This window comes from Canis lupus, chromosome 4, assembly GCF_011100685.1.
Source record: "Canis lupus familiaris isolate Mischka breed German Shepherd chromosome 4, alternate assembly UU_Cfam_GSD_1.0, whole genome shotgun sequence".
Classification (NCBI taxonomy): domain Eukaryota; kingdom Metazoa; phylum Chordata; class Mammalia; order Carnivora; family Canidae; genus Canis; species Canis lupus.
Genome location: NC_049225.1, coordinates 22130320 through 22143283, shown reverse-complemented (window position 1 = coordinate 22143283; position 12964 = coordinate 22130320). Strand labels below are relative to the sequence as shown.

The 12964-nt window shown below is 57.6% G+C and overlaps 1 protein-coding gene across 4 annotated transcripts in view; it reads right to left on the bottom strand.

Annotated features, from left to right (window-relative positions):
- PALD1 (phosphatase domain containing paladin 1) overlaps window positions 1-12964 on the bottom strand; it is a 94404-nt gene that overhangs the window by 67238 nt on the left and 14202 nt on the right. The window contains exon 1 of one of the 4 annotated variants that reach the window (XM_038534219.1): window positions 10510-10530. The exons of 1 other annotated variant lie outside the window; for it this stretch is intronic. The gene's annotated coding sequence lies outside the window, so the exon portion shown is untranslated. Of the gene's footprint in view, window positions 1-9441; window positions 9544-9857; window positions 9979-10509; window positions 10531-12964 lie in introns of those variants that run through there. 2 more of the 4 variants (XM_038534215.1, XM_038534216.1) reach the window with 2 other exon arrangements.

Here is a 12964-nt window from a genome sequence, read left to right as displayed (position 1 = left end):
TGAAGGCAGACGCTCAACCACTGAGCCACCGAGGCGTCCCAAATCCTGTGCTTTAAATTCGTGAATTGTATGGCATGTGAATTGTATCTCAAAACACTATTTTAATTTTTTAAAGATTTTATTTATTTGAGAGAGAAAGCAAGAGAGCACAAATGGTGGGGAGCAGCAGAGGAAGAGGAGGAAGCAGGCTCCCCACTGAGCAGGGAGCCCAATGCAAGGACTTGATCCCAAGACCCTGAGATCATGACCTGAGCTAAAGGCAGATGCTTAATCAACTGAGCCACTCCAAGCACCCCTCAAAAAGCTATTTTTACAAGGGGAAGGGTCCACATGTTACCCAGGTTTGAGCAGCACTAAGCTGGAGAAATCACAGGGAAATCAGGAAACCCACCTGTTGCTAGCTTCCCTCCCAGGCTCACTCCCCTCTCCCTCCTCCTAAAACCATCCCCAAGGGCTCAGAGAAGGAGACATGAAACCTGAAGTCACAAGACAAGCCCATCCTGGAACACAACTCCCATCTCATGGAGCTCACCTCATACAATAACAGTAATTTTGAATTATTAAACTAGGAGAAACTTTAAAATGATTAAAACAATCTATGTTAGGGATCCCTGGGTGGCGCAGCGGTTTGGCGCCTGCCTTTGGCCCAGGGCGCGATCCTGGAGACCCGGGATCAAATCCCACGTCGGGCTCCCGGTGCATGGAGCCTGCTTCTCCCTCTGCCTGTCTCTCTCTCTCTCTCTCTCTCTCTCTGTGACTATCATAAATAAATTTTTTTAAAAAATTTTAAAACAATCTATGTTAGTGAATATGCACAGAAATTCAATCATTTATATGCAGATGACAATGAGCAAGGAAAGAAGCAGGACAACAGATGCAGAGCCTCCATGACCCAATCTGGGGGGGCGGGGAGTCGTAGAGCCAGGCTCATGCAAATGTGGGCACAGGAGGCTGCTCTTCCTCAGGAGGCCACAGACATCCCCGCCCTGTACCCGCACACCCGCACACCCAAGGGCTCCTGTCACCTCAACAAGGTGCATTTTCACCACAACAAGAAGGGAGGCCTCCAGGGTCCCTTTTTGGTCGTCCAACAAATCACCCTCTCCTTGGGCCTACTCCTTCCAGCGATACGCCACGGAGCCAGGAAAAGGGAGCCCCTGCGGCTGCCCCCAGTGGGAGGCGGTAGTGACGGCAGCAGGAACGCACACCCACCCAGATGCCCAACTACCACGCACCCACCCCAGGACAGTCTGATCTCTTGTGTCCCAATGCCTCCCTCCTCCAGAAACCTGATCTGAATGGACCACCTGCAGGAAGCCTGCATCCTGTCTCCCCAAAGCCTGGCTGAGCCCCAGCCAGAGCCAGAGGGCAGGGACACCTGCTCCCGTGGCCCAGGCCCCCATCTCTGGGCCCTCTGGCTCTCAGGGTACGGCTCCCAGGGAGGGTACGTGAAGCACCAATGGCAGTGCTGGGACCCTCCCTAAGAGCAATGGCTAAGGAGTGAAAAAGCAGGCCCCAGGGTCATGGACCAGTGTGACTGACACCCCCAAATCAACACTACACAAAGTCACAGAGGCACGGAAGCAAAGTGGATGGATACTCAGCAAACCGCTGACGGTGTTATCTCCGGCGAAGAGAGGAAGTGGGGCAGGGGTGGGGTCTGTTTTACTCTCTCTGTACGAAGCTGCTACTTGAATCTTTCATAAATTACTTTATATTCTTTTTTATTAGAAAGCATTTTCAGGGATGCCTGGGTGGCGCAGTGGTTTAGCGCCTGCCTTTGGCCCAGGGCGCGATCCTGGAGACCCGGGATCGAATCCCACGTCGGGCTCCCGGTGCATGGAGCCTGCTTCTCCCTCTGCCTATGTCTCTGCCTCTCTCTCTCTCTCTCACTGTGTGGCTATCATAAATAAATAAAATTAAATTAAAAATTAAAAAAAAAAAGAAAAAAGAAAGCATTTTCAGGGATGCCTGGGTGGCTCAGTGGTTGAGCATCTGTCTTCAGCCCAGGGATTGGTCCTAAGGTCCCAGGATCGGGTCCCCACTTCGGGGTCCCTGCGGGGAGCCTGCCTCTCCCTCTGCCTGTGTCTCTGCCTCTCTCTGTGTGTCCTCTTATGAATAAATAAATAAAATCTTAAAAAAAAAATTTCAAAAGCAGGGGAGGCAGGCATCCCCTGGGAACCTGATAAGCAGTCCCCCCACACCCAGAAATTCTACTCAGCAGTCAAAAAGGCAGGCACAGCCGAAACGTCCAGCAATGTGGGCACATCTCAACACCACGTGGAGCAAAGACGTCAGACAGGAGACTACCTATGATGTGAGTCCATTTACGTGACAATCTAAAAAAAGCAAAACCAGAGGGACAGAAAGGATATAAGTGGGCCCAGTGCCAGGGGTGGGAGTGGACTGGCTGCAGCAGAGCTCGAGGAACCTTCCAGATGGTGACGTGCTCTCAGACTTGACCAAGGTGGTAGCTGCATGTCCCTGGCACTTACCAGCACTCATGCAGCTGTGCACTGAGAATACATGGATTTTATGGTTCATATGCTTCCATATAACTTTTTTAGGGGCACCTGGGTGGCTCGAGCGGTTGAGTGGCTCAGGCCATGATCTCAGGGTCCTGGGATCAAGCCCCATATGGGGATCCCTGGTCAGCCCGATGTCTGCTTCTCCCTCTCCTTCGGCCCCTCCCTATGCTCGTGCTCTTGCTTGCTCTCTCTCTCTTTCTCTCCAATAAATAAATAAAATCTTTTTTAAAAATGTTTTAAGGTGGGGATCCCTGGGTGGCGCAGCGGTTTGGCGCCTGCCTTTGGCCCAGGGCGCGATCCTGGAGACCTGGGATCGAGTCCCGCGTCGGGCTCCCGGTGCATGGAGCCTGCTTCTCCCTCTGCCTGTGTCTCTGCCTCTCTCTCTCTCTCTCTCTCTCTGTGTGTGACTATCAGAAATAAATAAAAATTTTAAAAAAATGTTTTAAGGTAAGGCAAGAGGTTGGAATGGAAATTAGCTCCTCAGTGGGTCCGGGCTTTCCTTTGCCGTGATGAGTATGTTTTAGACCTTGGCAGAGGCAGTGGTTGAATGACATGTAAATGCACAGTCCACTGAAATGTACAATTGAAAATGATTAATTTTATATCAAGTCAATGTCACCTAAAAAAATTTTTTTAAAGATCTTATTTATTTATTCATGAGAGAGACAGAAAGAGAAGCAGAGACACAGGCAGAGAGAGAAGCAGGCTCCATGCAGGAAGCCCGATGTGGGACTCGATCTTGGGACTCCAGGATCAGGCCCTGGGTCGAAAGGCAGATGCTCGACCACTGAGTCACCCAGGTGTCCCCCCAAAAAAAATTCTTTTAAGGTAGGGAAGGTAAAACATTATTATGCCCATTTTGCAGATGAGGAAATTGGGCTCCAAGGCAGCGGTGAAATGCCAGTCCAGGGCTTATCCACCTCAGGCCCAACTCAGGGCCTGGGAGAAGAGAGACCTGCACTGCACCTCCCTCAAGGGCTCTGTACCTCGGGGGGTGGGAGGGCCATCTCCAGGGAGGGCCCTTCTCCCTGGAACATCTGGAAACCAGAGCTTCCCAACAGGCCTTGGGGTGAGCCAGCAGAGCGGCCCCTGCAGGAGACCTCCAAAGCCCATGAGATTCCATGCAAGGGCAGGGCTGCCAAGCAGGTGCTCACATCGAGGCTGAACCGCTAGGCCAGGATGCAGGTGGGGAGGGGGCGGTCATCAGATCCAGCCTGGATGAGGTCTTCCAGGCCCTGGATGGCAGGGCCCTGACGGAGGGCTGTCCCCGAGAGTTAAGAGGTCAGCACCCACGTCAGGGACCCCAGGAGGCAGGACTCAGTAACCACAGGGCAGCAGTCAAAGGGGACATGTCTGGCAGTCACTTTGGAAGTTTTTTGTTGTTGCTGTTGTTTTTAAGATTTTATTTATTTGAGAGACAGAGAGTGAGTGACAGAGAAGGAGCAAGGAGAGGGGCAGAGGAAGAGGGAGAAGCAGACTCCCCAACGAGCAGGGAGCCCGACATGGGGCTCGATCATAGGACCCCAGGATCATGACCTGCGCTGAAGCCAGATGCTCAACTGACTGAGCCACCCAGGCACCCCTGGCAGTCACTTTGTGACCAGCAGGAAAGGGTTAACTTCTTCAATGGAATCCACAGTTCCCGGAAAAGGAAAAGGAAAAGAAAAGATGAGGAAACTCCCCTCTGTGCTTTCTAAACATCCAACAATCTTCAAAACATCCAAGAGTCCCTGTCCTGCGCTCTGGAGAAGGCCTGGACAGAGGCCACACAGCCTGCAGACAGGCAGTGACTGGGGCTCGGCAGGCAGCAGAGGCTGGCAAGGCCAAGGTCAGCCAGGGGCACCCACCTCTCTCCTCCTGCATGGGGCCAGCGCAGGCTCTTAGCAGTGGGGCTGCTCCTCAGGGGCGAGGGCGGGAGGCCCAGCAGCAGACCCACAGCCCTCCGAGCACCACACCCTCCCTGGAGTTTCCAAAAGCCCTAGCTCTCTGGGAGCCCACAGGGTCAGCATGACACACCCAGTTCCCAGATGCTCCCTGCTGCCTGCCTCAGACATGTAGGTAACCCCAGAGGCCCCATGCCTCTCTCATTGGAGTACCCCAGCCAAGAAGGGACACCCCTCGGAGCTAAAGCCAGTCCACACATCAGTTACATATATATAATATTATTTATATAAAATTATATAAATAATATATATATGTATATAACTCATATACATATATAAATGCTTCCCAAGGTCCCAGAATTCCACCATTAGACATTCACTCCTTAGGAAAAGCTAAGGAGTTTTCAAAGGCTTCAGTTCATTCCCAAGATGGGAGACCTATTCACCCATGGGTTTCTTAACTAGGAGCAAAAAACAGGCATGTTCCTGGGGCAGGAGCAGTCTGGAGCCCCAGCTCAAGAACAAGGGCCCCTGGAGAGGGCTGGCAGGCACTTCCAAGAGGCAGGAGGGTCTCTGGAGAATGACGGTACAGCAAATGGGATTCCTAAAAGGGAAGTAAGAGGCTCAGAATTCTGGTGGGCCTCCAGCTTGTGTCCTAACAGGGAAACCAGGGCTGCCTCAAGCCCAGAGTGGGAGGGACAAGGGTTTTCTTGACAGGGCGAGGGGCTAAGTGTGGGTCCCCTCTCTAGGGGCATGGACCAATCTGTCACACATCTGCATAGGCCTCTCTTTCTGCTTGGGGAGGCTTTCCTCACCCTTGCAAACTCTGGTCCATCCTTAAAGCCCACCTGAAGCATCGCCCCACCCCCAGGCAGGCCATCCCCTCCCTCCAGCTGCGATCACAGCTAGCACAGGCCCTGGGAAGGTGCCAGTCGGGTGTGGTACAATGTATGTATGTGTCCCCGTCACCCAGCAGGGACTCATTCTCACTCACCTTTGGTCCCCCGCACCTCTTACTGAACCCAGAGCCAGGAGCCCCAGTCGGGAGGCATGCCAGGGCTTTCCAGCCATGAGGCACTGTGCAAGCACCCAGGCCTCACACATCTCTCCCTCTTGGAGAAAGTAGCAATCGTGGAAATAACAGCAGCACTCGGTGTTTAGTGAGCACTTACTATGAGCCTCATGCTACCCCAAGGGCTCTCCACGCACCACCTCCTTTCATCGTTGCAACGTCCCTATAAGGGAGTTACGGTCATTAACCCTGTTACACCAGGAATCAGGCACAGAGAGGGTACACACAGCTAATGAGACCAGGACCCGGAATTCAGACTCTAGTGGTATGGTTCCAGAACCAGTGTTCTTAGCCACTACAGACCCCCTGGTGGGGAGGAAGATGGTCAGGGAGCAGCCGACAAGCTCTGAGTGGAAGAGAACTCAGAGATTTTAATGACCAGTGCCTCCCAGGCCTTCTCTCTCTCCAGGCCCCAGCCAACGACCCAAGAAGAGCCGCAGAGCCTCTTCCCAGAGCGAGCCCGCTGCTCCCAGGCCCATCCCTGTGCTGAGTCCCAGTCGTAAGAAACGTTAAAGGCCCCGCAAGCACCTTGGCCCACACCAGGGAGGCACACGGCTGCCTGCTGGGAGGCAGAGCCATGATTCGGGGCTATTCTTAGCAAACCACTGGCTCCCCTCCCAGAGGCCTGGCAGGCAGCAGGCCTAAGCTTCCCAACGCCCTGCCTGCCACTTCCTGACCCTGCATGTGGAGTCCCGCAGGACTAAGGAGTGGAGTGGCTGGTGGGCGAGGGGTGAGGACAAAGCCCTCCAGCTTTCAAACGAGAGGTGTCTACTTGCCCAGCCTTCCCAAGGCCAGGCAGCTGGCCGCTGGAACAGCTCTGGGGGGTCCTGGCCACAGGGGAAGGCTCGTTATCAAAGATCCACTGGCCGCACTCACTCTGTGCCATACCCTGGGCCGTACGCCTTCTTCTTCTTTTCTCCCATTTAGTCCTCAAAACACCCTCAAGGACTAGGGACTTACTGGCCCCATTTTAAAGATGAGGAGTTTCATGCTAAAGGTAAATCAATTTGGACATTAAGAAACCTGCCCAGGGTCACGCAGTGAGTTAGTGTCAGGCTGTGTCTAGACTCTGGGTTGGCTCTAATCTCCAGGCTGGACAGAACAGAAGTGACCACAGCCAGAAGGTGGGGGGGGGGGGGCCCTTCCCTGTCCAAGCCCAGGGTTTCAGAGAGGGGCAGTCCATACCTGAGAGCAACAGTCTCAACAAAGACACCCCCCGCGACCCCCCTGCTGCCACAGGTCTGACTTTTCTCTTCCCTAAGAAGGGTCCCTTCCTGGGGCACCTGGCTGGCTCAGCCTGTGACTCTTGATCTCAGGGTCAGGAGTTCAAGCCCCACATTGAGTGTAGAGAAATGATCCCTTCCCCACTGGAAAGCCTCAGGCTTGGGCTCCAAAGGAGAGTCCCCGGCCAGGTTCCTTCCCTACACAGGCCATACAGCCTCACTTCAGGAAACTTCTGGAAACCTAGGATAGATGAGACTTTAAGGTTCAAGGAGCCCCTCCTGGTGCTGAGGGCATGCACCCAGCCATGTAACTTAGGAAGTAGGGAGGTCAAATGACTCTCAGAGTAAAACAGAGAAGAGCAAGCCCTGTGGGGTCTTCAAACCCCAGTGGGGGCCTAGAAACAAAGCCACACCACAGATCACCTGTACTACCACCACCACCCAAAATGGGACAACTTTCCGCTGCCACACGGAGTCACAAGGGCAACTGAGCAGTGCACACTGCAGGCTATACTTTGGAACCCACCTGACCATGTCCTGGCCTGACATATATGTGTCCACTTCCCCCAGGAGCCCACGGCCAACTCCACATCTGGCTCCAGGTACTTGAGCTCCTTCCATGTGACTCCAGGCCCCGAGTCTGTGGATGTCAGGTCACATCCATGCCCATCATCCCTATGCCTGCCCACGACACATATGCCTCTTGTGGGGAGGCTCAAGTCCCCACCAAGGTGTAATCCATCTCATGTCTGTGGCCCATTTGTGGTCCACGCTTAGGTGTCCACATGGTCTGCCCCGCACACATCTGTACCCTTGGGCTGCCTGGTCCACCTCTGCTGCCTTCCTGCATCTGTCTTCATTCTTGTCTGCATCCAGTTCCCCTCTGCCTCTGCCCACACAGCCGTAAACCCCAGCATGCGCACCAGTATCCCCCACCTGTGCCCGGGTGCCCCTGCATGTGCCGACTCTTTGGAGGCGGGTGGTATATTCACACAAGTGCTCACAATGCCAGCCATGGGCCGCGGGGCGAGCTCGGCAGCCCCCTCTCCCAGAACAGTGCCCAAGGCCATGAGCTCAAGCACAATGCCACCTCCACCAAGTGTTCCAGAAAAGCAGAAACCTGCCAGGGACGATGGGGGAGGGAGCAGAGCCCCAGACACAGCAGAACTTCAGAGTGAGGTCAGTGCTGGCCCGGGACCACCCACATCAAGCCAGCCCAGTCCTTTGGCACCCCCAATTCCATCAATACCCACATCAATACCTGATGGCCAGCAAAGGGGAGAGCGCCCGCCAGTCTGTGCTCACAGGAAACTCTGGCTCAGGGCCTCCAGCCTTCCAGCCTCATCCCCAGCCCTGGGCAATAGAGGCTCTTCAGAAATGAAGTGAGGACTTCCTCCCTGCTGGCCTCTGAACCTCCTATAGGGTTGGACCCAGACCTTAAACCTCAGAGGCCCCAGGGAAGCTGGGAGAGTCCCGAGCTCGGCCTGACTCCAAAAACCAAATGGGTTTCTATAGAAATCTACCGGGGGGGGGGGGGGGGGGGGGGGGCTGAGAGTAGGGCTGGGGACACATACACTGGGATGGGGGCACAAACACGCAAGAGAATCCCTCCTGCTGCTCCCTGTCCACGGAGGTGGAGAGGTCCTCACTACCAGCAGGGTAACAGGGAGGGATGGGTATGGTATAGATTTAAACATACATATGATTGCCTGGGAAGGGATCCCAGGACCCCTGCCCCACCGCCCCCCCCCCCCATTGATGGCAGCCTACATCACTCATTTAGCAATTAATCACATGTAGCCTCTTGGCACTTCCACTATTATCAGTCTGCGCCTGGTATGGAACGCCTGTATCAGCAAACTTTCTGTATGTGAGTCTTGCACTCTCCACAGGCCTGAGCCACCTGAGGACCACACGCTGGGAGTCCTCCCACACTCCCACCCTCCCCAGCAGAGGCCAGGGCCAGGCACTTAAGAGGTGCTCCGTCACTGGGTCCAGCTGCTCTGCGCAGAAGCCAAGGAGTTGGTGCCTAGACCTTTGGTTGGAAGAGTCAAGAATCCCAGAAGTTTCCTGAAGCCATGAAGCTTTCTTCCATTTCTCAGTCCCCAAGGGATAAGAACAGGTTCCGACCGTCCTGGCCACTACAGTGGCAGGTGCAGCCGGCCTCCCACACCCCACTCTGCTTTCTGACAAGTCCCTGGCTCTTCAGGAGAAACCTCTGGTGATGAAAAGGGATCCTCCTGGGAGACCCAGGTCTGCAGAGGGACAGGGCCAGAGGAGCTCAGAATCAAAGCTGGAGCCCACTGGGCCCTCGTAACTCGAAGCCGTTCCATGGGCCTCAAGTCCTTTAAAGATGCGCCCGGAGACCCCCCACGTGTGGATCACGAGCCGGCTCCCCCCTCCAACGGGCGCGGGGAACCTGGCTCAGGGCAGTGCCCCCGGCCTGGCCCCAAGGGTGCAAGTGCTGCCCGCCCACGTTCACCCCAGTGCGAGGGGCACCTTGGGGCAGGACCCAGCCCGGGACCGGCGAACGGCTCCAGAACCGCCCGCGCTTTATCCAGGTCCCGCTTCTCCCTCGGGCGCTAATCCCGGGCGGGTGTGGAGGGGAGCCCAGGAGGCGTGCGCTCCCGGGGCCGCGCGTGGGTGGTCCGAGCAGCCCCGCGCAAGGCCAGGGGTGCCCCGGGGACTCCGGGCCTGCCCTCCCGTCGCCAGCCCCGGTCCGGCCGCGTGGGTACCTGCCAGCCCGCGGCTCCGGGGGGCATCCGCGCTCCTGCGGCTGGCGCGCTGCGCCCGGACTGCGGGCGCCAAGTCGGGCGGCGGCTGGGCGCGCCCCGCGCGGGCTCGGGCTCGGGCTCGGGCTCGGGCTCGCTCCTCCCCGCTTCCCCAGCCCATCCGTGGGCACAGGCGGCTCCGGGGCCGGGCAGGCCGGGCGCAGCCGGGCGAGGCCGGGAGAACCGCAGCCCGCGCGCCGGGCGGGAGATGCGCGCCCCGACCCCCGCGGCCGCGCGCCGCGCCGCGCCCGAGCCCCCCACGCCGAGGGGCGGACCCTGCAGGGCCGCCAATCCCCGCGCCCGCCCCCGGCCCGCCGGAGCCCCCCCACCCCGCCCAGCCGCCGAGGGGGCGGGGGGCGCGGATTTAAAGACACACTCACCCGGCCGCGTCCGGATCGGCCTCCCGGGGCCGCGGCCGCGGGGCGGGGAGCGCACGGCTGGCCCCACCCTCTCCGCCCCGCTTCCTCCCTCCGCCCGCCCACCCTCCGCGGGGAGGAAAAGTTTGGGGCGGGGGAGCCTGCCTGTGAAGCCAGTTCCTCTTCCCTTGTCATTAGTTCGGCTTGTTCTGGAAGATGCCCAAACCCTGCACCCAGCCTCCCGGGCTGCAGAGGGAAGCAAGCGCGCCTCGCCCCCCCCCCCCCCCCCCCAGGCGCCCGCTCCCCGGGAGCTCGGCGGCCGCGGCTCCCTCGCGCGCTCCGCTTCCTGAAGCCGGGCCGGCCTCGGCGGGGCGAGACGAGCATCGGGGAGCCCGAGAAGTGCCGCCCTGTGCTGTGCACCCTGAGCCTGGGCGACGGCGCTCTCCGGGCCGCGGCCACTCCGACGTGCACAGGGCGGACTGCCCTGCCCAGCCCTGGACGCCCCTCGGCCCGAGGCTTAAAGCAAAGAGCGCGGCAGAAACTTGGGAGAGCGAGGGGACCCTCGGCCCCCGTCCCCCTGCCCGCCCGCGGTGACACTCGCGACCCCGCCCCTTCGGCGCCCAGCGGCCCACGCGGGCCCGTGGCCGCCCCCGCCCCCGCACCCACGTGCGCTCACTCTCGCCGCCGCCTCCTCTCCCGAGCCCGGCTTTGTTGTGGTTAGTGAGTCACTTCCTCCCTCTCTCCGCGCTCGGAAATCCTTCTTCCTCACCTGTCACTACCTGTCTCGCCCCCACGCGGGCCGGAGGGGGCCTCGGTGGAGCCGGCTCTCCCCAGCACGGTGGCCTCACCTCCTTCCAACATCAGGCCGAGGGCGCTGGGCTGGGAGGGGGTACCCAGCTCCCGCATTACCCCCCCCCCCCCTTAGCCCTGGGAATAAATGAAGACAAAAGGAACTGTTGTACTCCGGGGGTTCTCTTACCAGGTCTCCAGCACCCACGTTTCAAGTGCTTCATTCACCTGGAATGATTTTGTGAACTAACTACTGTCACTGACCCTATTTTAGTGGATGAGGAAACTGAGGCCCCCGGAAGGCCTGCCCTCAGCTGCAGGCCGGCCTCTGCCCACCCAAGATGTGCCAGGAGCCGCCAGAGAAGCACACCCGACAGCCTTCAGAATCGGGCAGAGCTAGGCTCAAACAGGCCCACAGTCTACAGGCTGTGTGGTCTGGGATGCGTGATACAAGCTCTCTGATCTCCAGGTTCTTCATCCATAAGCCCGCCTGGCTTCCTTCCAGGGGGTGCTGAGAAGCCCAGAGCTGGGGTGCCTAATGCCTGGGGTAGCATGCTGCACATGGTAGGCTCCATCCTTGGGCACCGTTCCCCTCCTTTCTCCTCTTGCCACAACCACATAACTCACCCCACCCCCTGCCAGATTCCCCACTGATATCCCTGCCTGCCATCCTGAGGATGCTGCATTCCTGGACAATGCCCCCTTGAGGCAGGACTAAAGTAAGGGTATACCCTGCACGAGCATGAGCACGCACACACGGGTGCATGCACACATACATGCATGCATGTGCATACAAATACACACATGTGCATACATGCTGCTCCCTCTCCCTCACTCTCCAGCAGATGCTGGGGGCTGCGTCTGCATCCGTCTGTTTCTCTAGACTGAGCCCCTGGAAGACAAATTTCTGACTCTGACCTGTCTTTTGGTCTCCAGCGCAGTGCCAAACTCACTCATTTGTTTTCACCATGGACACAGTAGGTGTGCACCTACTATTCTTGTTGAATCAAGCAGAAAAGCCCAAGGCAGAGGTGTCCCCAGGACAGCCAGCAATCACAGCCCTTCTAGCTCCAACAGACAGCCTCAAGGCTCAGCGGGTAGACCCAGAGGTAAAGGACCGGAGGCCTGAAGCTATTTCAGGGTCACATCCCAGACTCCATCCAGACCACAGTGCTCAGCCTCACCAGCCCACCCCCAGCTCCTGAGGTTCCACCAAGTCCCCACGGGTCATGGGGCTGAGGGTCCTCCCAACCACAAGAAAGGCCCAGGACCAGATGGGCCCCACCCTGGACCTGGGAGGAAGAGAGCAAGGAAGGGACACAGAGCAACTCCTAGGTATGCCCAAGGGAAGGCACTCTGCTCCCTCCCCTGCCTGAAGCAAGAGGCAAGAATCCCTACGCCAATACTTTGAGCCTAAATTGCCCCCAGAAGCTTCTGAGACATCTGGAAGCTTGGAGCAGAAGCCCAAAGGTCCCTGGGAGAGGATCAATGGTCCCAGAATAGGATTTCAAACACTAGAGGGCTCAGGACCTATGCCCACTCTGCCGGCACCCCCACCAGCTAGTTCTACCACCACCCCACATTCTACATGCATAAGCACCCAAGACATCACCCCAGCATAAGCACCCAAGACATCACCCTATCATCTAAAGAATGCCAGGAAAAAAAAAAAAAAAAAGAATGCCAGGGCCCCATGGGTGGGCACTTCTGTGTGTATACATACATGCTTGTGTTGCTCATGTATGAGCTCATGTTTGCAGAGACGTGAATAAGGGGTATGCATGTGTGCACAAATGTCCAATGGGCGCGAGTGTGGACGTACAAGTGAGCCTGTGTGTGTGTGCAACAAACCAACCTACTGCAGCCCAGAGTTACAGAGAGTAGCCAATAGCCCCACTACTCACAATTCCAGAATTGCCAGTGGCCTCCACAGCCCCCTTGGCCCAAGCAGGCAAGGTGCTGGTGCTCTTGGAAGAGAACTCTCATGTTCAGTCCCCGCACAGAAACACAAACTGTGGGAACCCCAGTTGCCTCATGGGAACACTCAAGCCAAGAATTATTTCCTGACAGGCACACAAATGCCTCGCCGGAAGGCAGAGGAGCTGAGTTCAAACAGCAAAGATGAGACTTGGCGGAAGATGAGAAACAGGCCCTCCTGTGCTTCTCGGCTCCTTGCTCCCAGCTAAGCCCACCACAGGCCGCAGGAGGTTGGGCTGGAGGAAGGGACGGAGTCAGGACAGGGAGCCGACCCAGCCTCGCTCCCCATGGCATTGCTCTGGTGGGCCCACCAGGGTGGGGGGGTGTCTCAGAGCCTGCGGTCTTCCCCTTGAGCCAGATGGCCC